Consider the following 27,962-nt stretch of genomic DNA (forward strand, 5'->3'; position numbering starts at 1 on the left):
CGTGCCGACCCCATGCCAATATCCAGAACTACACCCTGCCGATCCCATTCCCATATCAAGAATTACATCGTGCCGATCCCGTGCCAATATCTAGCCATTATCTGGAACTACACCGTGCAGTGCCCTGTGCCAATATCCAGAACTACACAGTGCCGATTCCGTGCCAAGATCCAGAACTACACCGTGCAACACGCTATGCCAATATCCAGAGCTGCACCCTGCCGATCCCGTGCCAATATCCAGAATTGCACCATGCCGATCCCCTGGGCCAATATCCACAACTACACTGTGCAGCACCGTGTGCCAGTATCCAAAACTACAGCGTGCCCCGGCATGCCAATATGAAGAACTACACCGTGCCGATCCTGTGCCAATATCCAGAACGACACTGTGTCGATCTCGTGCCAATGTCCAGAACTGCACCGTGCCGATCCTGCGCCAATATCCAGAACTACACCGTGCCAATCCCATGCCAATATCCAGAACTACACCGTGCCGATCCAGTGCCAAGATCCAGAACTACACCGTGCCGCGCGCTGTGCCAATATCCAGAACTACACCGTAGTGATCCCGTACCGATATCCAGAACAACACCGTGCCACTCCTATGCCAATATCGAGAACTATATGGTGCCGATCCTCTGTGCCAATATCCAGAACTACACCGTGCCGATCCCGTGCCAATATGCAGAACTACACCGTGCCGATCCTTTACCAATATCCAGAGCTGCACCGTGCCGATCCCGTGCCAATAACCAGAACTACACTGTGCCGATCCCATACCAATACCCAGAACGACACGGTGCCGATCCCCTGTGCCAACATCCAGAACTACACTGTGCTGATCCAGTGCCAATATCCAGAACTACACTGTGCTGATCCAGTGCCAATATCCAGAACTACACCGTGCCGATCCCCTGGGCCAATATCGAGAACTAAACTGTGCAGCGCCGTGTGCCAGTATCCAAAAGTACAGTGTGCCCCGGCATGCCAATATGAAGAACTACACCGTGCTGATCCCGTGCCAATATCCGAAGTAGACCTTGCCGATCCCACGCCACTATCGAGAACTAGACCGTGCCGATCCAGTGCCAATATCCAGAACTACACCGTGCAGCGCCGCATACCAGTATCCAAAAGTACAACGTACCCCGGCATGCCAATAGGCAGAACTACACCATGCTGATCCACTGTGCCAATATCCAGAACACCGTGCAGCACCCTGTGTCAATATCTAGAACCACACCGCGCCGATCCCGTGCCAATATCCAGAACTACACTATGCCGATCCCATGCCAATATCCAGAACGACACGGTGCCGATCCCGTGCCAATATCCAGAACTACACCATGCCGATCCCGTACCAATATCCAGAGCTGCACCGTGCCAATCCCATGCCAATATCTAGAACTACACTGTACCGATCCCCTGTGCCAACATCCAGAACTACACTGCGCAGCGCCCTGTGCCAGTATCCAAAACTACAACATTCGGAACCCTGTGCCAGTATCCAAAACTACAACATTCGGAACCCTGTGCCAGTATCCAAAACTACAGCATGCCGATCCCGTGCCAATATCCAGAACCACACGGTACCGATCCCGTGCCAACATCCAGAACACCGTGCCAATCTCATGCCAATATCGAGAACTACACCATGCTGATCCCCTTTGCCTATATCCAGAACGACACCGTGCTGATCCCGTGCCAATATCCAGAACACGTTCCGCGCCCTGTGCCAGTATCCAGAACTACTCCATGCCAATCCTGTGCTAATATCCAGAACTACACCGTGCAGCACCCTGTGCCAATATACAGAACTGCATCATGCCAATCCAGTGTCAATATTTAGAACCACATCGTGCCGATCCCGTGTCAATATCAAGAACCACACCGTGTCGATCCCATGCCAATATCCAGAACTATATCGTGCCGATCCAGTGCCAATATCCAGAACTACACCATGCAGCGCCCTGTGCCAATATCCAGAACTTTACCATGCCGATCCCGTGCCAATATCCAGAACTCCGTTCCGCGCCCTGTGCCAGTATCCAGAACTACTCCATGTCAATCCCGTGTCAATATCCAGAACTACACTGTGCCGATCCCATGCCAATATCCAGAACTACGTCGTGCCGGTCCAGTGCCAATATCCAGAACTACGCCATGCCAACCCTGTGCCAATATCCAGAACTACACCGTGCCGATCCCCTGTGCCAATAGCCAGAACAACATCGTGCAGCGCCCTGTGCCAATATCATAAAAATACCGTGCCGATTCCGTGCCAAAATCCAGAAATACTTCGTTCAGAACCCGTGCCTATATCGAGAACTACACCGTGCCAATCCCATGCCAATATCCAGATCTACATCGTGCCGATCCAGTGCCAATATCCAGAACTACACCGTGCAGCGCCCTGTGCCAATATCCACAACTACACCATGCCAAACCCGTGTTAATATCGAGAACTACGGCGTACTGATCCTGTGCCAATATCGGGAACGACAAAGTGCCGATCCCCTGTGCCAATATCAAGAATTACATCGTGCCGATCCCGTGTCAACATCTAGAAATACAACATGCAGCACGCTATGCCAATGTCCGGAACTACACCGTGCAGTGCCCTGTGACAATATCCAGAACTACACCGTGCCGATCCCGTGCAAAGATCCAGAACTACACCGTGCAGCACGCTGTGCCAATATCCAGAACTACACCATGCCGATCCCATGCCAATATCGAGAACTACACTGTGCCGATCCCGTGCCAAGATCCAGAACTACACCGTGCAGCACGCTGTGCCAATATCCAGAGCTGCACCCTGACGATCCTGTGCCAATATCCAGAACTGCACCGTGCCGATCCCCTGGGCCAATATCCAGAACTACACCGTGCAGCGCCGTGTGCCAGTATCCAAAACTACAGTGTGCCCCGGCATGCCAATATGAAGAACTACACCGTGCTGATCCCGTGCCAATATCCAGAACTAGACCTTGCCGATCCCGTGCCAATATCCAGAACTAGACCTTGCCGATCCCGTGCCAATATAGAGAACTAGACCGTGCCAATCCCGTACCAATTACCATAAGTACACTGTGCCGATCCCGCACCAATATCCAGAACTACACGGTGCCGATCCCTTAATGCCAATACCCAGAATTACACCGTGCCGCGCCCGTGCCAATATCCAGAACCACACCGTGCCGATCCCGTGCCAAGATCCAGAACAACACCGTGCAGCACGCTGTGCCATTATCTAGAATTATACCGTGCTGATCCGATGTGCCAATATCCAGAACTACACCGTGCAGCACCCTGTGCCAGTATCCAGAACTATACCGTGCAGCGCCCAGTGCCAGTATCCAAAAGTACTCCGTGCCCTGGCATGCCAATATGCAGAACTACACAGTGCTGATCCCGTGCCAATATCCAGAACTAGACCGTGCCGATCCCGTGCCAATATCGAGAACCACACCATGCCGATCCCATACCAATATCCAGAACTACACTGTGCCAATCCCGTGCCAATATCCAGAACTACACAGCGCCGATCCCCGTGCCAATATCCAGAACTACCCCGTTTCACTCCCTGTGCCAATATCCAGAACCACATTGTGCTGCTCCTGTGCCAATTTCCAGTACTACATCATGCAGCGCCCTGTGCCAATATCCAGAACTACACCTTGACGCGCCGTGCCAATATCTAGAACCACACCGTGCCAATCCCGTGCCAATATCCAGAACTACACCGTGCCAATATTCAGATCTACACCGTGCCGATCCCGTGCCAATATCCAGAACTACGCTGTGCCAATCTCCAGAACTACGCCGTGCCAATATTCAGAACTACACCATACCAATCCCGTGCCAATATCCAGAACTGCATCGTGCAGCGCTCTGTGCCAATATCCAGAAAAACACCGTGCCGATCCTATGCCACTATCCAGAACTATACCATGCCGATCCCATGCCAATATCCAGAACTACAGCATGCGGCGCCCTGTGCCAGTATCCAAAACTACACCGTGCCGATCCCATGCCAATATCAGGAACTACGCTGTGCCGACCCCATGCCAATATCCAGAACTACACCCTGCCGATCCCATTCCCATATCAAGAATTACATCGTGCCGATCCCGTGCCAATATCTAGCCATTATCTGGAACTACACCGTGCAGTGCCCTGTGCCAATATCCAGAACTACACAGTGCCAATCCCGTGCCAAGATCCAGAACTACACCATGCAACACGCTATGCCAATATCCAGAGCTGCACCCTGCCGATCCCGTGCCAATATCCAGAATTGCACCATGCCGATCCCCTGGGCCAATATCCACAACTACACTGTGCAGCACCATGTGACAGTATCCAAAACTACAGCGTGCCCCGGCATACCAATATGAAGAACTACACCGTGCCGATCCTGTGCCAATATCCAGAACGACACTGTGTCGATCTCGTGCCAATGTCCAGAACTGCACCATGCCGATCCTGCGCCAATATCCAGAACCACACCGTGCCAATCCCATGCCAATATCCAGAACTACACCGTGCCGATCCAGTGCCAAGATCCAGAACTACACCGTGCCGCGCGCTGTGCCAATATCCAGAACTACACCGTAGTGATCCCATACCAATATCCAGAACAATACCGTGCCACTCCTATGCCAATATCGAGAACTATATGGTGCCGATCCTCTGTGCCAATATCCAGAACTACACCGTGCCGATCCCGTGCCAATATGCAGAACTACACCGTGCCGATCCTTTACCAATATCCAGAGCTGCACCGTGCCGATCCCGTGCCAATAACCAGAACTACACTGTGCCGATCCCATACCAATACCCAGAACGACACGGTGCCGATCCCCTGTGCCAACATCCAGAACTACACCGTGCTGCGCCCTGTGCCAATATCCAGAACTAGACCATGCTGGTCCCATGCCAATATCCAGAACTACACCGTGCCGATCCAGTGCCAATATCCAGAACTACACTGTGCTGATCCAGTGCCAATATCCAGAACTACACTGTGCTGATCCAGTGCCAATATCCAGAACTACACCGTGCCGATCCCCTGGGCCAATATCGAGAACTAAACTGTGCCAGTATCCAAAAGTACAGTGTGCCCCGGCATGCCAATATGAAGAACTACACCGTGCTGATCCCGTGCCAATATCCGAAGTAGACCTTGCCGATCCCACGCCACTATCGAGAACTAGACCGTGCCGATCCAGTGCCAATATCCAGAACTACACCGTGCAGCGCCGCATACCAGTATCCAAAAGTACAACGTACCCCGGCATGCCAATAGGCAGAACTACACCATGCTGATCCACTGTGCCAATATCCAGAACACCGTGCAGCACACTGTGTCAATATCTAGAACCACACCGCGCCGATCCCGTGCCAATATCCAGAACTACACTGTGCCGATCCCATGCCAATATCCAGAACGACACCATGCCAATCCCGTGCCAATATCCAGAACTACACCGTGCCGATCCCGTACCAATATCCAGAGCTGCACCGTGCCAATCCCATGCCAATATCTAGAACTACACTGTACCGATCCCCTGTGCCAACATCCAGAACTACACAGCGCAGCGCCCTGTGCCAGTATCCAAAACTACAACATTCAGCACCCTGTGCCAGTATCCAAAACTACAGCATGCCGATCCCGTGCCAATATCCAGAACCACACCGTACCGATCCCGTGCCAATATCCAGAACACCGTGCCAATCTCATGCCAATATCGAGAACTACACCATGCTGATCCCCTTTGCCTATATCCAGAACTACACCGTGCTGATCCCGTGCCAATATCCAGAACACGTTCCGCGCCCTGTGCCAGTATCCAGAACTACTCCATGCCAATCCTGTGCTAATATCCAGAACTACACCGTGCAGCACCCTGTGCCAATATACAGAGCTGCATCATGCCAATCCAGTGTCAATATTTAGAACCACATCGTGCCGATCCCGTGTCAATATCAAGAACCACACCGTGCCGATCCCGTGCCAATATCCAGATCTACACTGTGTCGATCCCATGCCAATATCCAGAACTATATCGTGCCGATCCAGTGCCAATATCCAGAACTACACCATGCAGCGCCCTGTGCCAATATCCAGAACTTTACCATGCCGATCCCGTGCCAATATCCAGAACTCCGTTCCGCGCCCTGTGCCAGTATCCAGAACTACTCCATGCCAATCCCGTGTCAATATCCAGAACTACACTGTGCCGATCCCATGCCAATATCCAGAACTACGTCGTGCCGGTCCAGTGCCAATATCCAGAACTACTCCATGCCAATCCCGTGTCAATATCCAGAACTACACTGTGCCGATCCCATGCCAATATCCAGAACTACGTCGTGCCGGTCCAGTGCCAATATCCAGAACTACGCCATGCCAACCCTGTGCCAATATCCAGAACTACACCGTGCCGATCCCCTGTGCCAATAGCCAGAACAACATCGTGCAGCGCCCTGTGCCAATATCATAAAGATACCGTGCCGATCCCGTGCCAAAATCCAGAAATACTTCGTTCAGAACCCGTGCCTATATCGAGAACTACGCCGTGCCAATCCCATGCCAATATCCAGATCTACATCGTGCCGATCCAGTGCCAATATCCAGAACTACACCGTGCAGCGCCCTGTGCCAATATCCACAACTACACCATGCCAAACCCGTGTTAATATCGAGAACTACGCCGTGCCGATCCCGTGCAAAGATCCAGAACTACACCGTGCAGCACGCTGTGCCAATATCCAGAACTACACCATGCCGATCCCATGCCAATATCGAGAACTACACTGTGCCGATCCCGTGCCAAGATCCAGAACTACACCGTGCAGCACGCTGTGCCAATATCCAGAGCTGCACCCTGACGATCCTGTGCCAATATCCAGAACTGCACCGTGCCGATCCCCTGGGCCAATATCCAGAACTACACCGTGCAGCGCCGAGTGCCAGTATCCAAAACTACAGTGTGCCCCGGCATGCCAATATGAAGAACTACACCGTGCTGATCCCGTGCCAATATCCAGAACTAGACCTTGCCGATCCCGTGCCAATATCCAGAACTAGACCTTGCCGATCCCGTGCCAATATAGAGAACGAGACCGTGCCAATCCCGTACCAATTACCATAAGTACACTGTGCCAATCCCGTACCAATTACCATAAGTACACTGTGCCGATCCCGCACCAATATCCAGAACTACATGGTGCCGATCCCTTAATGCCAATACCCAGAATTACACCGTGCCGCGCCCGTGCCAATATCCAGAACCACACCGTGCCGATCCCGTGCCAAGATCCAGAACAACACCGTGCAGCACACTGTGCCATTATCCAGAATTATACCGTGCTGATCCGATGTGCCAATATCCAGAACTGCACCGTGCAGCACCCTGTGCCAGTATCCAGAACTATACCGTGCAGCACCCAGTGCCAGTATCCAAAAGTACTCCGTGCCCTGGCATGCCAATATGCAGAACTACACAGTGCTGATCCCGTGCCAATATCCAGAACTAGACCGTGCCGATCCCGTGCCAATATCGAGAACCACACCATGCCGATCCCATACCAATATCCAGAACTACACTGTGCCGATCCCGTGCCAATATCCAGAACTACACAGTGCCGATCCCCGTGCCAATATCCAGAACTACCCCGTTTCACTCCCTGTGCCAATATCCAGAACCACATTGTGCTGCTCCTGTGCCAATTTCCAGTACTACACCATGCAGCGCCCTGTGCCAATATCCAGAACTACACCTTGACGCGCCGTGCCAAAATCTAGAACCACACCGTGCCAATCCCGTGCCAATATCCAGAACTACACCGTGCCAATATTCAGATCTACACCGTGCCGATCCCGTGCCAATATCCAGAACTACGCTGTGCCAATCTCCAGAACTACGCCGTGCCAATATTCAGAACTACACCATACCAATCCCGTGCCAATATCCAGAACTGCATCGTGCAGCGCTCTGTGCCAATATCCAGAAAAACACCGTGCCGATCCTATGCCACTATCCAGAACTATACCATGCCGATCCCGTGCCAATATCCAGAACTACAGCATGCGGCGCCCTGTGCCAGTATCCAAAACTACACCGTGCCGATCCCATGCCAATATCAGGAACTACGCCGTGCCGACCCCATGCCAATATCCAGAACTACACCCTGCCGATCCCATTCCCATATCAAGAATTACATTGTGCCGATCCCGTGCCAATATCTAGCCATTATCTGGAACTACACCGTGCAGTGCCCTGTGCCAATATCCAGAAAAACACCGTGCCGATCCCATGCCACTATCCAGAACTATACCATGCCGATCCCGTGCCAATATCCAGAACTACAGCATGCGGCGCCCTGTGCCAGTATCCAAAGCTACACCGTGCCGATCCCATGCCAATATCAGGAACTACGCCGTGCCGACCCCATGCCAATATCCAGAACTACACCCTGCCGATCCCATTCCCATATCAAGAATTACATCGTGCCGATCCCGTGCCAATATCTAGCCATTATCTGGAACTACACCGTGCAGTGCCCTGTGCCAATATCCAGAACTACACAGTGCCGATTCCGTGCCAAGATCCAGAACTACACCGTGCAACACGCTATGCCAATATCCAGAGCTGCACCCTGCCGATCCCGTGCCAATATCCAGAATTGCACCATGCCGATCCCCTGGGCCAATATCCACAACTACACTGTGCAGCACCGTGTGCCAGTATCCAAAACTACAGCGTGCCCCGGCATGCCAATATGAAGAACTACACCGTGCCGATCCTGTGCCAATATCCAGAACGACACTGTGTCGATCTCGTGCCAATGTCCAGAACTGCACCGTGCCGATCCTGCGCCAATATCCAGAACTACACCGTGCCAATCCCATGCCAATATCCAGAACTACACCGTGCCGATCCAGTGCCAAGATCCAGAACTACACCGTGCCGCGCGCTGTGCCAATATCCAGAACTACACCGTAGTGATCCCGTACCGATATCCAGAACAACACCGTGCCACTCCTATGCCAATATCGAGAACTATATGGTGCCGATCCTCTGTGCCAATATCCAGAACTACACCGTGCCGATCCCGTGCCAATATGCAGAACTACACCGTGCCGATCCTTTACCAATATCCAGAGCTGCACCGTGCCGATCCCGTGCCAATAACCAGAACTACACTGTGCCGATCCCATACCAATACCCAGAACGACACGGTGCCGATCCCCTGTGCCAACATCCAGAACTACACTGTGCTGATCCAGTGCCAATATCCAGAACTACACTGTGCTGATCCAGTGCCAATATCCAGAACTACACCGTGCCGATCCCCTGGGCCAATATCGAGAACTAAACTGTGCAGCGCCGTGTGCCAGTATCCAAAAGTACAGTGTGCCCCGGCATGCCAATATGAAGAACTACACCGTGCTGATCCCGTGCCAATATCCGAAGTAGACCTTGCCGATCCCACGCCACTATCGAGAACTAGACCGTGCCGATCCAGTGCCAATATCCAGAACTACACCGTGCAGCGCCGCATACCAGTATCCAAAAGTACAACGTACCCCGGCATGCCAATAGGCAGAACTACACCATGCTGATCCACTGTGCCAATATCCAGAACACCGTGCAGCACCCTGTGTCAATATCTAGAACCACACCGCGCCGATCCCGTGCCAATATCCAGAACTACACTATGCCGATCCCATGCCAATATCCAGAACGACACGGTGCCGATCCCGTGCCAATATCCAGAACTACACCATGCCGATCCCGTACCAATATCCAGAGCTGCACCGTGCCAATCCCATGCCAATATCTAGAACTACACTGTACCGATCCCCTGTGCCAACATCCAGAACTACACTGCGCAGCGCCCTGTGCCAGTATCCAAAACTACAACATTCGGAACCCTGTGCCAGTATCCAAAACTACAACATTCGGAACCCTGTGCCAGTATCCAAAACTACAGCATGCCGATCCCGTGCCAATATCCAGAACCACACGGTACCGATCCCGTGCCAACATCCAGAACACCGTGCCAATCTCATGCCAATATCGAGAACTACACCATGCTGATCCCCTTTGCCTATATCCAGAACGACACCGTGCTGATCCCGTGCCAATATCCAGAACACGTTCCGCGCCCTGTGCCAGTATCCAGAACTACTCCATGCCAATCCTGTGCTAATATCCAGAACTACACCGTGCAGCACCCTGTGCCAATATACAGAACTGCATCATGCCAATCCAGTGTCAATATTTAGAACCACATCGTGCCGATCCCGTGTCAATATCAAGAACCACACCGTGTCGATCCCATGCCAATATCCAGAACTATATCGTGCCGATCCAGTGCCAATATCCAGAACTACACCATGCAGCGCCCTGTGCCAATATCCAGAACTTTACCATGCCGATCCCGTGCCAATATCCAGAACTCCGTTCCGCGCCCTGTGCCAGTATCCAGAACTACTCCATGTCAATCCCGTGTCAATATCCAGAACTACACTGTGCCGATCCCATGCCAATATCCAGAACTACGTCGTGCCGGTCCAGTGCCAATATCCAGAACTACGCCATGCCAACCCTGTGCCAATATCCAGAACTACACCGTGCCGATCCCCTGTGCCAATAGCCAGAACAACATCGTGCAGCGCCCTGTGCCAATATCATAAAAATACCGTGCCGATTCCGTGCCAAAATCCAGAAATACTTCGTTCAGAACCCGTGCCTATATCGAGAACTACACCGTGCCAATCCCATGCCAATATCCAGATCTACATCGTGCCGATCCAGTGCCAATATCCAGAACTACACCGTGCAGCGCCCTGTGCCAATATCCACAACTACACCATGCCAAACCCGTGTTAATATCGAGAACTACGGCGTACTGATCCTGTGCCAATATCGGGAACGACAAAGTGCCGATCCCCTGTGCCAATATCAAGAATTACATCGTGCCGATCCCGTGTCAACATCTAGAAATACAACATGCAGCACGCTATGCCAATGTCCGGAACTACACCGTGCAGTGCCCTGTGACAATATCCAGAACTACACCGTGCCGATCCCGTGCAAAGATCCAGAACTACACCGTGCAGCACGCTGTGCCAATATCCAGAACTACACCATGCCGATCCCATGCCAATATCGAGAACTACACTGTGCCGATCCCGTGCCAAGATCCAGAACTACACCGTGCAGCACGCTGTGCCAATATCCAGAGCTGCACCCTGACGATCCTGTGCCAATATCCAGAACTGCACCGTGCCGATCCCCTGGGCCAATATCCAGAACTACACCGTGCAGCGCCGTGTGCCAGTATCCAAAACTACAGTGTGCCCCGGCATGCCAATATGAAGAACTACACCGTGCTGATCCCGTGCCAATATCCAGAACTAGACCTTGCCGATCCCGTGCCAATATCCAGAACTAGACCTTGCCGATCCCGTGCCAATATAGAGAACTAGACCGTGCCAATCCCGTACCAATTACCATAAGTACACTGTGCCGATCCCGCACCAATATCCAGAACTACACGGTGCCGATCCCTTAATGCCAATACCCAGAATTACACCGTGCCGCGCCCGTGCCAATATCCAGAACCACACCGTGCCGATCCCGTGCCAAGATCCAGAACAACACCGTGCAGCACGCTGTGCCATTATCTAGAATTATACCGTGCTGATCCGATGTGCCAATATCCAGAACTACACCGTGCAGCACCCTGTGCCAGTATCCAGAACTATACCGTGCAGCGCCCAGTGCCAGTATCCAAAAGTACTCCGTGCCCTGGCATGCCAATATGCAGAACTACACAGTGCTGATCCCGTGCCAATATCCAGAACTAGACCGTGCCGATCCCGTGCCAATATCGAGAACCACACCATGCCGATCCCATACCAATATCCAGAACTACACTGTGCCAATCCCGTGCCAATATCCAGAACTACACAGCGCCGATCCCCGTGCCAATATCCAGAACTACCCCGTTTCACTCCCTGTGCCAATATCCAGAACCACATTGTGCTGCTCCTGTGCCAATTTCCAGTACTACATCATGCAGCGCCCTGTGCCAATATCCAGAACTACACCTTGACGCGCCGTGCCAATATCTAGAACCACACCGTGCCAATCCCGTGCCAATATCCAGAACTACACCGTGCCAATATTCAGATCTACACCGTGCCGATCCCGTGCCAATATCCAGAACTACGCTGTGCCAATCTCCAGAACTACGCCGTGCCAATATTCAGAACTACACCATACCAATCCCGTGCCAATATCCAGAACTGCATCGTGCAGCGCTCTGTGCCAATATCCAGAAAAACACCGTGCCGATCCTATGCCACTATCCAGAACTATACCATGCCGATCCCATGCCAATATCCAGAACTACAGCATGCGGCGCCCTGTGCCAGTATCCAAAACTACACCGTGCCGATCCCATGCCAATATCAGGAACTACGCTGTGCCGACCCCATGCCAATATCCAGAACTACACCCTGCCGATCCCATTCCCATATCAAGAATTACATCGTGCCGATCCCGTGCCAATATCTAGCCATTATCTGGAACTACACCGTGCAGTGCCCTGTGCCAATATCCAGAACTACACAGTGCCAATCCCGTGCCAAGATCCAGAACTACACCATGCAACACGCTATGCCAATATCCAGAGCTGCACCCTGCCGATCCCGTGCCAATATCCAGAATTGCACCATGCCGATCCCCTGGGCCAATATCCACAACTACACTGTGCAGCACCATGTGACAGTATCCAAAACTACAGCGTGCCCCGGCATACCAATATGAAGAACTACACCGTGCCGATCCTGTGCCAATATCCAGAACGACACTGTGTCGATCTCGTGCCAATGTCCAGAACTGCACCATGCCGATCCTGCGCCAATATCCAGAACCACACCGTGCCAATCCCATGCCAATATCCAGAACTACACCGTGCCGATCCAGTGCCAAGATCCAGAACTACACCGTGCCGCGCGCTGTGCCAATATCCAGAACTACACCGTAGTGATCCCATACCAATATCCAGAACAATACCGTGCCACTCCTATGCCAATATCGAGAACTATATGGTGCCGATCCTCTGTGCCAATATCCAGAACTACACCGTGCCGATCCCGTGCCAATATGCAGAACTACACCGTGCCGATCCTTTACCAATATCCAGAGCTGCACCGTGCCGATCCCGTGCCAATAACCAGAACTACACTGTGCCGATCCCATACCAATACCCAGAACGACACGGTGCCGATCCCCTGTGCCAACATCCAGAACTACACCGTGCTGCGCCCTGTGCCAATATCCAGAACTAGACCATGCTGGTCCCATGCCAATATCCAGAACTACACCGTGCCGATCCAGTGCCAATATCCAGAACTACACTGTGCTGATCCAGTGCCAATATCCAGAACTACACTGTGCTGATCCAGTGCCAATATCCAGAACTACACCGTGCCGATCCCCTGGGCCAATATCGAGAACTAAACTGTGCCAGTATCCAAAAGTACAGTGTGCCCCGGCATGCCAATATGAAGAACTACACCGTGCTGATCCCGTGCCAATATCCGAAGTAGACCTTGCCGATCCCACGCCACTATCGAGAACTAGACCGTGCCGATCCAGTGCCAATATCCAGAACTACACCGTGCAGCGCCGCATACCAGTATCCAAAAGTACAACGTACCCCGGCATGCCAATAGGCAGAACTACACCATGCTGATCCACTGTGCCAATATCCAGAACACCGTGCAGCACACTGTGTCAATATCTAGAACCACACCGCGCCGATCCCGTGCCAATATCCAGAACTACACTGTGCCGATCCCATGCCAATATCCAGAACGACACCATGCCAATCCCGTGCCAATATCCAGAACTACACCGTGCCGATCCCGTACCAATATCCAGAGCTGCACCGTGCCAATCCCATGCCAATATCTAGAACTACACTGTACCGATCCCCTGTGCCAACATCCAGAACTACACAGCGCAGCGCCCTGTGCCAGTATCCAAAACTACAACATTCAGCACCCTGTGCCAGTATCCAAAACTACAGCATGCCGATCCCGTGCCAATATCCAGAACCACACCGTACCGATCCCGTGCCAATATCCAGAACACCGTGCCAATCTCATGCCAATATCGAGAACTACACCATGCTGATCCCCTTTGCCTATATGCAGAACTACACCGTGCTGATCCCGTGCCAATATCCAGAACACGTTCCGCGCCCTGTGCCAGTATCCAGAACTACTCCATGCCAATCCTGTGCTAATATCCAGAACTACACCGTGCAGCACCCTGTGCCAATATACAGAGCTGCATCATGCCAATCCAGTGTCAATATTTAGAACCACATCGTGCCGATCCCGTGTCAATATCAAGAACCACACCGTGTCGATCCCGTGCCAATATCCAGATCTACACTGTGTCGATCCCATGCCAATATCCAGAACTATATCGTGCCGATCCAGTGCCAATATCCAGAACTACACCATGCAGCGCCCTGTGCCAATATCCAGAACTTTACCATGCCGATCCCGTGCCAATATCCAGAACTCCGTTCCGCGCCCTGTGCCGGTATCCAGAACTACTCCATGCCAATATCCAGAACTACACTGTGCCGATCCCATGCCAATATCCAGAACTACGTCGTGCCGGTCCAGTGCCAATATCCAGAACTACGCCATGCCAACCTGTGCCAATATCCAGAACTACACCGTGCCGATCCCCTGTGCCAATAGCCAGAACGACGTCGTGCAGCGCCCTGTGCCAATATCATAAAAATACCGTGCCGATCCCGTGCCAAAATCCAGAAATACTTCGTTCAGAACCCGTGCCTATATCGAGAACTACGCCGTGCCAATCCCATGCCAATATCCAGATCTACATCATGCCGATCCAGTGCCAATATCCAGAACTACACCGTGCAGCGCCCTGTGCCAATATCCACAACTACACCATGCCAAACCAGTGTTAATATCGAGAACTACGCCGTACTGATCCTGTGCCAATATCGGGAACGACACGATGCCGATCCCCTGTGCCAATATCAAGAATTACATCGTGCCGATCCCGTGTCAATATCTAGAACTACAACATGCAGCACGCTATGCCAATATCCGGAACTACACCGTGCAGTGCCCTGTGACAATATCCAGAACTACACCGTGCCGATCCCATGCCAATATCGAGAACTACACTGTGCCGATCCCGTGCCAAGATCCAGAACTACACCGTGCAGCACGCTGTGCCAATATCCAGAGCTGCACCCTGACGATCCTGTGCCAATATCCAGAACTGCACCGTGCCGATCCCCTGGGCCAATATCCAGAACTGCACCGTGCCGATCCCCTGGGCCAATATCCAGAACTACAGTGTGCCCCGGCATGCCAATATGAAGAACTACACCGTGCTGATCCCGTGCCAATATCCAGAACTAGACCTTGCCGATCCCGTGCCAATATCCAGAACTAGACCTTGCCGATCCCGTGCCAATATAGAGAACTAGACCGTGCCAATCCCGTACCAATTACCATAAGTACACTGTGCCGATCCCGCACCAATATCCAGAACTACACGGTGCCGATCCCTTAATGCCAATACCCAGAATTACACCGTGCCGCGCCCGTGCCAATATCCAGAACAACACCGTGCAGCACGCTGTGCCATTATCCAGAATTATACCGTGCTGATCCGATGTGCCAATATCCAGAACTACACCGTGCAGCACCCTGTGCCAGTATCCAGAACTATACCGTGCAGCGCGCCCAGTGCCAGTATCCAAAAGTACTCCGTGCCCTGGCATGCCAATATGCAGAACTACACAGTGCTGATCCCGTGCCAATATCCAGAACTAGACCGTGCCGATCCCATGCCAATATCGAGAACCACACCATGCCGATCCCATACCAATATCCAGAACTACACTGTGCCGATCCCGTGCCAATATCCAGAACTACACAGTGCCGATCCCCGTGCCAATATCCAGAACTACCCCGTTTCACTCCCTGTGCCAATATCCAGAACCACATTGTGCTGCTCCTGTGCCAATTTCCAGTACTACACCATGCAGCGCCCTGTGCCAATATCCAGAACTACACCTTGACGCGCTGTGCCAATATCTAGAACCACACCGTGCCAATCCCGTGCCAATATCCAGAACTACACCGTGCCAATATTCAGATCTACACCGTGCCGATCCCGTGCCAATATCCAGAACTACGCCGTGCCAATCTCCAGAACTACGCCGTGCCAATATTCAGAACTACACCATGCCAATCCTGTGCCAATATCCAGAACTGCATCGTGCAGCGCTCTGTGCCAATATCCAGAAAAACACCGTGCCGATCCCATGCCACTATCCAGAACTATACCATGCCGATCCCGTGCCAATATCCAGAACTACAGCATGCGGCGCCCTCTGCCAGTATCCAAAACTACACCGTGCCGATCCCATGCCAATATCAGGAACTACGCAGTGCCGACCCCATGCCAATATCCAGAACTACACCCTGCCGATCCCATTCCCATATCAAGAATTACATCGTGCCAATCCCGTGCCAATATCTAGCCATTATCTGGAACTACACCGTGCAGTGCCCTGTGCCAATATCCAGAAAAACACCATGCCGATCCCATGCCACTATCCAGAACTATACCATGCCGATCCCGTGCCAATATCCAGAACTACAGCATGCGGCGCCCTGTGCCAGTATCCAAAACTACACCGTGCCGATCCCATGCCAATATCAGGAACTACGCCGTGCCGACCCCATGCCAATATCCAGAACTACACCCTGCCGATCCCATTCCCATATCAAGAATTACATCGTGCCGATCCCGTGCCAATATCTAGCCATTATCTGGAACTACACCGTGCAGTGCCCTGTGCCAATATCCAGAACTACACAGTGCCGATCCCGTGCCAAGATCCAGCACTACACCGTGCCGATCCCGTGCCAAGATCCAGAACTACACCGTGCAACACGCTATGCCAATATCCAGAGCTGCACCCTGCCGATCCTGTGCCAATATCCAGAATTGCACCATGCCGATCCCCTGGGCCAATATCCACAACTACACTGTGCAGCACCGTGTGCCAGTATCCAAAACTACAGCGTGCCCCGGCATGCCAATATGAAGAATTACACCGTGCCGATCCTGTGCCAATATCCAGAACGACACTGTGTCGATCTCGTGCCAATGTCCAGAACTGCACCATGCCGATCCTGCGCCAATATCCAGAACTACACCGTGCCAATCCCATGCCAATATCTAGAACTACACCGTGCCGATCCAGTGCCAAGATCCAGAACTACACCGTGCCGATGACGTGCCAATATCGAGAACTACGCCGTGCCGATCCCATGCCTATATCTAGAACTACACCGTGCCGCGCGCTGTGCCAATATCCAGAACTACACTGTAGTGATCCCATACCAATATCCAGAACAACACCATGCCACTCCTATGCCAATATCGAGAACTATATGGTGCCGATCCTCTGTGCCAATATCCAGAACTACACCGTGCCGATCCCGTGCCAATATGCAGAACTACACCGTGCCGATCCTTTACCAATATCCAGAGCTGCACCGTGCCGATCCCGTGCCAATAACCAGAACTACACTGTGCCGATCCCATACCAATACCCAGAACGACACGGTGCCGATCCCCTGTGCCAACATCCAGAACTACACCGTGCTGCGCCCTGTGCCAATATCCAGAACTAGACCATGCTGGTCCCATGCCAATATCCAGAACTACACCGTGCCGATCCAGTGCCAATATCCAGAACTACACTGTGCTGATCCAGTGCCAATATCCAGAACTACACTGTGCTGATCCAGTGCCAATATCCAGAACTACACCGTGCCGATCCCCTGGGCCAATATCGAGAACTAAACTGTGCAGCGCCGTGTGCCAGTATCCAAAAGTACAGTGTGCCCCGGCATGCCAATATGAAGAACTACACCGTGCTGATCCCGTGCCAATATCCGAAGTAGACCTTGCCGATCCCACGCCACTATCGAGAACTAGACCGTGCCGATCCAGTGCCAATATCCAGAACTACACCGTGCCGCGCCCTGTGCCAATATCCAGAACTACACCGTGCTAATCCCATGCCAGTATCCAGAAGTACACCGTGCCGATCCCGTGGCGATATCCAGAACTACACCGTGCCGATCCCCTGTGGCACTATCCCGAACTACACTGTTCAGACATGTTTCTGCATTTTAATTTGGAATTCGCTGGTTGGGGGGAGGGGGGGGGGGCGTGGGAGGCTGCAGGAGATGTTCATTAGGCGGATGAGACGTTAAATCTTAGCCCCTAAACCCTGCCCTCTCAAGCGGACGTAAAATATCTCCTGGCACTATTTCGAAGAAGAGCAGGGGAGTTATCCCCGGTTTCCTGGCCAATATTTATCCCCCAATCAATGTAACAAAATAAAAAGATTATCTGGGCATTATCACATTGCTGTTTGTGGGAGCTTGCTGTGCACAAATTGGCTGCTGCGTTTCCTAATTGCAACAGTAACTACACTCCAAAAATACTTCATTCAAAGCGTTTTACAGCCAGACGGCCGGTGGTTGTGAAAAACGCTATATAAATTAAAGTCTTTCTTTTCATTGCAATTGTCTCATCTATCAAAATGAACACCAACAGTATTTTGTGGAAAATACCCAGTCTCATTGAAAGAAGCTTCATTCAGACTTTATTGACCGGTTATAATGTATCCCTGACTATTGTCACACTGTAATTGTTACATCGATAACTCTCACTCAATGCTATTCCTGGGACATTTGACACGTGTGTGAAATCTGATTTCTCCCCGCAATTTCTTGTTTGCGTTTAATACCGAATCGAGCCACCTTAAAGCATGATATTACCACCCACTATTGGTATTTGCACTACAGTACTAGGGTGTCCAAACAGCTTCACCATGGAGGTTTGGGTTGTAGGCCACACATTAAGTTTAAATTAAGATCAGCCATGATCTTATTGAATGGTGCAGCAGTCAAGTTCATGGCACCGTGGCTGGCTCTGCTGCACAGGAGGGCAGGAAAAAGAGTGGGAGAGCTATAGTGATTCAATTGTAAGGGGAATAGATAGACGTTTCTGCGGCCGCAATCAAGACTCCAGGATGGTATGTTGCCTCCCTGGTGCAAGGGTCAAGGATGTCTCGGAGCGGGTGCAGGGCATTCTGAAAAGGGAGGATGAACAGCCAGTTGTCGTGATGCAGATAGGTACCAACGATAAAGGTAAAAAATGGGATGAGGTCCTACAAGACGAATTTAGGGAGCTAGGGGAGCTAAATTAAAAAGTAGGACCTCAAAAGTAGTAATCTCAGGATTGCTACCAGTGTCACGTGCTAGTCAGAGTAGGAATCGCAGGATAGCTCAGAGGAATACGTGGCTTGAGGAGTGGTGCAGAAGAGAGGGATTCAAATTCCTGGGACATTGGAATCGGTTCTGGGGGAGGTGGGACCTGTACAAACCGGACGGTCTGCACCTAGGCAGGACCGGAACCAATGTCCTAGGGGGAGTATTTGCTAGTGCTGTTGGGGAGAAGTTAAACTAATATGGCAGGGGGATGGGAACCTATGCAGGGAGACAGAGGGAAGTAGAATGGGGGCAGAAGCAAAACATAGAAAGAAGAAAAGTAAAAGTGGAGGGCAGAGAAACCTAAGGCAAAAAGCAAAAGGGCCACATTACACCAAAATTCTAAAGGGGCAAAAGAGTGTTAGAAAGACAAGCCTGAAGGCTCTGTGCCTCAATGCGAGGAGTATTCGGAATAAGGTGGACGAATTAACTGCGCAGATAGCCATTAACAGGTATGATGTAATTGGCATCATGGAGACATGGCTCCAGGGTGACCAAGGCTGGGAACTCAACATCCAGGGGTATTCAACATTTAGGAAGGATAGACAGAAAGGAAAAGGAGGTGGGGTGGCATTGCTGGTTAAAGAGGAAATTAATGCAATAGTAAGAAAGGACATTAGCTTGGATGATGTGGAATCGGTATGGGTGGAGCTACGGAATACCAAGGGGCAGAAAACGCTAGTGGGAGTTGTGTACAGACCGCCAAACAGTAGTAGTAAGGTTGGGGACAGCATCAAACAAGAAATTAGGGATTCATGTAATAAATGTAAAGCAGTTATCATGGGTGACTTTAATCTACATATTGATTGGGCTAACCAAACTGGTAGCAATGCGGTGGAGAGGATTTCCTGGAATGTATTAGGGATGATTTTCTAGACCAATATGTAGAAGAACCAACTAGGGAGCTGGCCATCCTAGACTGGGTGATGTGTAATGAGAAAGGGCTAATTAGCAATCTTGTTGTGCGAGGTCCCTTGGGGAAGAGTGACCATAACATGGTAGAATTCTTTATTAAGATGGAGAGTGACACAGTTAATTCAGAAACTAGGGTCCTGAGCTTAAGGAAAGGTAACTTCGATGGTTTGAGGTGTGAATTGGCTAGAATAGACTGGCAAATGATATTTAAAGGGTTGACGGTGGATAGGCAATGGCAAACATTTAAAGATCACATGGAGAACTTCAGCAATTGTACATCCCTATCTGGAGTTTAAAACAACGGGGAAGGTGGCTCAACCATGGCTAACAAAGGAAATTAAGGATGGTGTTAAATCCAAGGAAGAGGCATATAAATTGGCCAGAAATAGCAACAAACCTGAGGACTGGGAGAAATTTAGAATTCAGAAAAGGAGGGTTTAATTAAGAGGGGGAAAATAGAGTACGAGAAGAAGCTTGCAGGGAACATAAAAACTGACTGCAAAAGCTTCTATAGATATGTGAAGAGAAAAAGATTAGTGAAGACAAACGTAGGTCCCTTGCAGTCGGATTCAGGTGAATTTATAATGGGGAACAAAGAAATGGCACACCAATTGAACAAATATTTTGGTTCTGTCTTCACAAAGGAAGACACGAATAACCTTCCGGAAGTACTGGGGGACCGAGGGTCGAGTGAGAAGGAGGAACTGAAGGATATCCTTATTAGGCGGGAAATTGTGTTAGGAAAATTGATGGGATTGAAGGCCGATAAATCCCCGGGGCCTGATAGTCTGCATCCCAGAGTACTTAAGAAAGTGGCCCTAGAAATAGTGGATGCATTGGTGATCATTTTCCAACAATCTATCGACTCAGGATCAGTTCCTATGGACTGGAGGGTAGCTAATGTAACACCACTTTTTAAAAAAGGGAGGGAGAGAGAAAGCGGGTAATTATAGACCGGTTAGCCTGATATCAGTAGTGGGAAAATGTTGGAATCAATTAGTAAGGATGAAGTAGCAGCGCATTTGGAAAGCAGTGACAGGATCGGTCCAAGTCAGCATGGATTTATGAAAGGGAAATTATGCTTGATAAATCTTCTAGAATTTTTTGAGGATGTAACCAGTAGAGTGGACAAGGGAGAACCAGTGGGTGTGGTGTATTTGGACTTTCAAAAGGTTTTTGACAAGGTCCCACACAAGAGATTGGTGTACAAAATCAAAGCACATGGTATTGGGGGTAATGTACTGATGTAAATAGAGAACTGGTTGACAGACAGGAAGCAGAGTGTCGGGATAAATGGGTCCTTTTCAGAATGGCATGCAGTGACTAGTGGAGTGCCGCAGGGCTCAGTGCTGGGACTCCAGCTTTTTACAATATACATCAATGATTTGGATGAAGGAATTGATTGTAATATCTCCAAGTTTGCAGATGACACTAAACTGGGTGGTGGTGTGAGCTTTGAGGGAGACGCTAGGAGGCTGCAGGGTGACTTGGACAGGTTAGGTGAGTGGGCAGATGCATGGCAGATGCAGTATAATGTGGATAAATGTGAGTTAATCCACTTTGGGGGCAAAAACACGAAGACAGAATATTATCTGAATGGCGGCAGATTAAGAAAAGGGGAGGTGCAATGAGCCTGGGTGTCATGATTCATCGGTCATTGAAAGTTGGCATACAGGTACAGCAGGCGGTGAAGGCGGCAAATGGCATGTTGGCCTTCATAGCTAGGGGATTTGAGTTTCGGAGCAGGGAGGTCTTACTGCAGTTGTACAGGGCCTTGGTGAGGCCTCAACTGGAATATTGTGCTGTTTTGGTCTCCTAATCTGAGGAAGGACGTTCTTGCTACTGAGGGAGTGCGGCGAAGGTTCACCAGACTGATTCCCGGGATGGCAGGACTGACATATGAGGAGAGAATGGATCAACTGGGCCTTTATACATTGGAGTTTAGAAGGATGAGGGGGTTCTCATAGAAACATATAAGATTCTGACGGGACGGGACAAGTTAGATGTGGGTAGAATGTTCCCGATGTTGGGGAAGTCCAGAACCAGGGGATACAATCTTCGGATAAAGGGTAGGCCATTTAGGACTGAGATGAGGAGAAACTGCTTCACTCAGAGTTGTTAACCTGTGGAATTCCCTGCCACAGAGAGTTGTTGATGCCAGTTCATTGGATATATTCAAGAGGGAGTTAGATGTGGCCCTTACGCCTAAGGGGATCAAGGGGTACGGAGAGAAAGCAGGAAAGGGATACTGAGGGAATGATCAGCCATGATCTTATTGAATAGTGGTGCAGGCTCGAAGGGCCGAATGGCCTACTCCTGCATCTATTTTCTATGTTTCTATGAGGGGCCGAATGACCTACTCTTGCTCCTATTTCTTATATTATGTTCTTAAATTCTTATGTTTTGATTTAGCTGCCAATTAAGCATTGACACAGCAAAAATCAAACAAAACAAAACAAAGTAATAAAAGCCCATTTTCCCCAGATTTCTTGTTGTGGCCATAGTGTGGCACCCCTGTGGTAGTATATGGGGTCTGATGGTGGTTTCAAATATCTGGTGACAACATTGTACTTGATCCCTTTGCTAATGCAACCCAATATCCTGTATGGTTTTCCCACTGAAGCCACGAGTAGAGCTGATGTTTTCAATGATTTTTCCACAATCAACCAGTTAAAATACTCTCCATATTGTCCGCACAAACGCCTCCATCACACCATCACAGTCACTCCTCAACCTCGCCCCTCAGTCTCCCCCCTCCCGACACCTGCCACCGACTCGCTCGACTCCTCGTCACAGACTGTGCCACCCCACTCTTCACCATTCCTTCTGCACCCACCCACGCTTTATAATTCACAAAGCCCGGGGGGGGACCTTTACCACTAATCTCACTCATGTTGGTCACGGACCCCGGGGTGCGGGGAAGTTCCCCTTGGCCATGCATCCTGGGAGGATGCTCCCTTTGGCCACGCACCCTGTGGGGGGTTCCCTTGGGCCGCACCTCCATGGGGGGGGTTCCCTAGACCACACACCCCCGTCCTACAATTACCAGAGCTCATGGCCCGCCCCCCCCAACCCTGATCCCACATCTCTCCATCCCCACCTTACTAGCCCCCCCCAGTATCTCTCCCCCCCCCATCCCAAAGACCCCCACATTGTCTCCCTCCAGTGTCCCCAGCCCCCCCAGTGTTCCCTCTCCCCAGCGTCTCCCCCCAGTGTTCCCTCTCCCCAGCCCCCCCAGTGTTCCCTCTCCCCAGCCCCCACAGTGTTCCCTCCCCGCCAGTGCTCCCTCTCCCCACAGTGACCCCTCTCCCCAGCCCCCCAGTATCTCCCCCGCAGTGCCCCCTCCCCCCAGTGTCCCCAGCCGCTCACTACGCCGCCCGCGGGAAGCCCAGGCCGGGGGGGTGCGTGTGTGTGTGTGTGTGTGGGAGGCGCCGCACGACGGCTGCCCTGCCCGGGCCGGGCGGCGCCTCGTTGCCCGGTTACCGGGTCAGGGGCCTCACTCACCGCTTCGCTCTCACCGGACACTCGTCGGCCCGGGCGCCGCACCGCGCATGCTCGGGGAGTTCGCGCGGACCCTGGGACACGTAGTTTCCGGCCCGCTCGCCCTGGCCGGAAGCGGCGCGCGCAGGACTACGACTCCCACAGTGCACCTTGGCACGGCCGCCATTGACGCCTCCCTGCGGGGACGGCGTCGGCCATTGAGGTGAGTGAGGGGCGTTCGGGTCGCGACCGCGGCATCAGACCAGCCGCCAGCCGCCAGCCGCCAACCGGGTCAAGGCCTTCCCACCAAACGAGTCGCAACCGCCAATGACGACTTCGCTGCCCCCCCCCCGGAGCCGGCAGGCAGCCCAGTGGAGCGCCTGCGCGGCCTCCGAATGGTAACCCTGGGAGTTGTAGTTTCTCTCACTCCTCCCGCCGTGTTCCGCAGCCGCTCCCTAGAGGGCGCAGAAACTACAACTCCCAGAATCCGCTGCGCCTCCAACAACAACAACTGGGCGCCAGACTCTCGGGCAACAGCGCAGGGCACCGAGGGCACTGCCGTTCGTCTGGTTTCATGAATGGGGCTGCAACCTGGCCAGCAGCAGGCAGGAATTGGCCAGGAAGGCTCCACTTTGGTTCATATTCTGTCTTTCTTACAAGTAGCACCTAGATACTTGGTTAGTTAACAGGAAACGGTTGGAAAAAGGATCGATAGTCTGGCACAGATTCCACTGGAATCATAGGAGCCTACAGCACAGAAGGAGACCATTCGGCCCATCGTGCCTGTGCCGGCTCTTTGAAAGAGCTATCATCATCCCCGGTAACCAAATTTTAATTTGATTTAAAGTTTCGTTAAAGTTGAAAACGTTAATTTGTGGGTTCTAATGCCCTTGCCAAAAGGGGGCATTTGATTTACCTTCGGCCACCTGAGGAAAAGATTGTTTGAAGATCAGGCCCTCAAATCTACCACCAAGCTCATGGTCTAGAGGGCTGCAATGATACCCGCCCTCCTGTAGGGCTCAGAGACATGGACCATGTACAGTAGATATTTCAAATCACTGGAGAAGTATCACCAACGATGTCTCCACAAGATCCTACAAATCCCCTGGGAGGACACACGCACCAACATTAGTGTCCTAGTCTGGGCTAACATCTGAAGCACTGACCACACTCGATCAGCTCCGCTGGACAGGCCACATTGTTCGCATGCCAGACACGAGACTCCATAAGCAATTACTCTACGCGGAGCTCCTTCATGGCAAACGAGTCAAAGGTGGGCAGCGGAAACATTACAAGGACACCCTCAAAGCCTCCCTGGTGAAGTGCGACATCACCACTGACACCTGGGAGTCCCTGGCCAAAGACCGCCCTCGGTGGAGAAAGTGCATCCGGGAGGGGGCATTCGAATCTCAACGGCGCAAACTTGAAGAGGTCAGGCGCAGGCAGCGGAAGGAGCATGTGGTAAATCAGTCCTACCCCCCTTTCCCCAGCAAATGTCTGTCCCATCTGTGACGGGGTCTGTGGCTCCCCTATTGGACTGTTCAGCCACCAAAGAACTCACTTTAGAAGTGGAAGCAAATCTTCCTCGATTCCGAAGGACTGCCTATGATGATGACAACTAAAATAGTTGTAGAGCTGTTGCTGTTCCATGTTTATGTGGAGTGTGTAAGGTTGCAGCCCCTATTCCATTATTTGAAGGGGCTGCTCTTCAAATTCTGGTTGCACTTCAGTCCCACGCTCCTGATTTTTGGGCACCCTGTGCGAAGGGATGCGGGCAAGTCGGAGGTCCTCCTCGTAGGACTGTTACTGGGCATGGCCAAGGTGGCCATTAACCGGTCCAGGCAGCGGGCAGTCAAGAGGGTCATTCAGCCCGACTGCCTGCCTCTCTTCCGCAGTTACATTCGAGCCAGGGTGTCCCTGGAGATGGAGTACGCGGTGTCCACCGGTATGCTCGCAGCCTTCCGCGAGAGGTGGGCGCTGGAGGGACTGAAGTGCATCATTTTAACAGGGAACATAATTTTAATTTGATTTGATTAGAAAAAGGTTCCCTTTAATTTTCAATTGTTAATTTGTGGTTTTTGGTGCCCTCAAAAAAAAAAGGGGGCACTTGATTGAAAGTTACTTTAAAAATAGTAGAAAGAGCTATCCAATTAATTCCACACTCCCCTGCTCTGTCCCCATTCCCCTGTAAATTATTTAGCCAAGTATTTATCCAATTACCTTTTGAAAGTTTATTATTAAATCTTTCACCACCCTTTCAGGCAGTGCATTCCAGATCACAGTAACTCGCTGTGTAAAAACAAAAGTTTCCCCATGTCGCCGCCTTTGGTTCTTTTGCCAATCTCCTTAAATCTGTGTCCTCTGGTTATTGATCCTTCTGTCACTTCTAAAGAGTTCCTCCTTATTTACTCAAACCTATTCATGATTTTGAACACCTCGATCAAATCTCCTCTTAACCTTGTCATAGAACCATGGAAGTTTACAGCACAGAAGAAGGCCATTTCGGCCCATCTTGTCCACGCCGGCCAACAAGATGCTATCCAGCCGAGTCCCACTTTCCAGCTCTGGGTCCGTAGCCCTGTAGGTTACGGCACTTCAGTGCACATCCAAGTACGTTTTAAATATGATGAGGGTTTCTGCCTCTACCACCCTTTCAGGCAGTAAGTTCCAGACCCTCAGCATCCTCTGGGTGATGAAATTTCCCCTCAAATCCCCTCTAAACCTTCTACCAATTACTTTAAATTTATGCCCCCTGGTTGTTGATCCCTCTGCTAAGGGAAATGGGCCTTTTCTATCCATTATATCTAGGCCCCTCATAATTTTATACACCTCAATAAGATCTCCCCTCAGCCTCCTCTGTTCCAAGGAAAACAAACCCAGCCTATCCAATCTTTCCTCATAGCTGAAATTCTCCAGTCCAGGCAACATCCTCATAAATCTCCTCTGTACCCTCCCTAGTGCAATCACATCCTTCCTGTAATGTGGTGACCAGAACTGCACGCAATACTCTAGTTGCGGCCTACCCAGCGTTTTATACAGTGCAAGCATAATCTCCCGGCTCTTGCATTGTATGTGATATGTCCTTACTATACAGTATAAATGCACACGAGGCCCATACTTGAGAGAAGGTCACGCTGTGACCAGTTACCTTTATTACCAAGATCTCAAGTGATGAAGGTGGGTGGAGCTTCCCCTTTTATACCTGAAAGTCCAGGTTAGGAGTGTCTCCCACAAGTTCACCACCTAGTGGTCAATGTTCTCAAGGTGCACAACTTAGGTCAGCTTATACATGGGTTACAATGATAGTTGAATACATGACAATACCTCCTTCCCAAAGTCTTATTGGGATCACAGGTTAAGTCTCTCTGGTGTTTTACGCTCCCTTGTAGAGCGCCTCAGTTGGGGCTCCGGTTGTTGGGCGCTGGCCTGAGTGTCTGCTGTTTGCGGTGCCTCAGGCCTGTCCGGACTGCCCACAGTGACTGGGCTCTCCTCCACTTGGTTCCGGTGTTCGGTCACCTGTGGTGGAGTTAAAGTCTACGTCGTGTCCTTCCTCTGCTTCTTCTATGGGGTTGCTGAACCTCCTTTTAGTTTGATCCACGTGTTTGCGGCAGATTTGTCCATTGGTAAGTTTAACTACCAAAACCCTGTTCCCCTCTTTGGCAATCACAGTGCCTGCAAGCCATTTGGGCCCTGCAGCGTAATTAAGAACATAAACAAGGTCATTGCCATCAATACATCGCGCACTCGCATTCCTGTCATGGTAGTCACATTGTGACTGGCGCCTGCTCTCAACAATTTCTTTCATAGTAGGGTGTATAAGGGATAACCTGGTTTTGAGCGTCCTTTTCATTAGCAGCTCTGCGGGTGGAACCCCTGTGAGCGAGTGTGGTCGGGATCTATTGGCTAACAGGAGGCGTGATAAGCGGCTTTGTAGGGAACCCCCTTGGATTCTGATCATCCTCTGTTTGATTATCTGCACTGCTCGTTCCGCCTGGCTGTTGGAGGCCGGCTTGAACGGTGCCGTTCTGACATGGTTGATTCCATTACCTGCCATGAAGTCCTGGAATTCAGTACTTGTGAAGCACGGGCCATTGTCGCTGACCAAGACATCGGGCAGA

General features: G+C 51.2%; 1 protein-coding gene across 1 annotated transcript in view; it reads right to left on the reverse strand.

The window, feature by feature from the left end:
- zbtb37 (zinc finger and BTB domain containing 37) overlaps nucleotides 1–23,932 on the reverse strand; it is a 146,739-nt gene extending 122,807 nt beyond the window's left edge. Inside the window, exon 1 of the mRNA XM_070886255.1 lies at nucleotides 23,869–23,932. The gene's annotated coding sequence lies outside the window, so the exon portion shown is untranslated. The remainder of the gene's footprint in view (nucleotides 1–23,868) is intronic.
- Between the last annotated feature and the right edge of the window lie 4,030 nt (nucleotides 23,933–27,962).

This window comes from Pristiophorus japonicus, chromosome 8 (genome assembly GCF_044704955.1).
Source record: "Pristiophorus japonicus isolate sPriJap1 chromosome 8, sPriJap1.hap1, whole genome shotgun sequence".
In the NCBI taxonomy this organism is placed as follows: Eukaryota; Metazoa; Chordata; class Chondrichthyes; family Pristiophoridae; genus Pristiophorus; species Pristiophorus japonicus.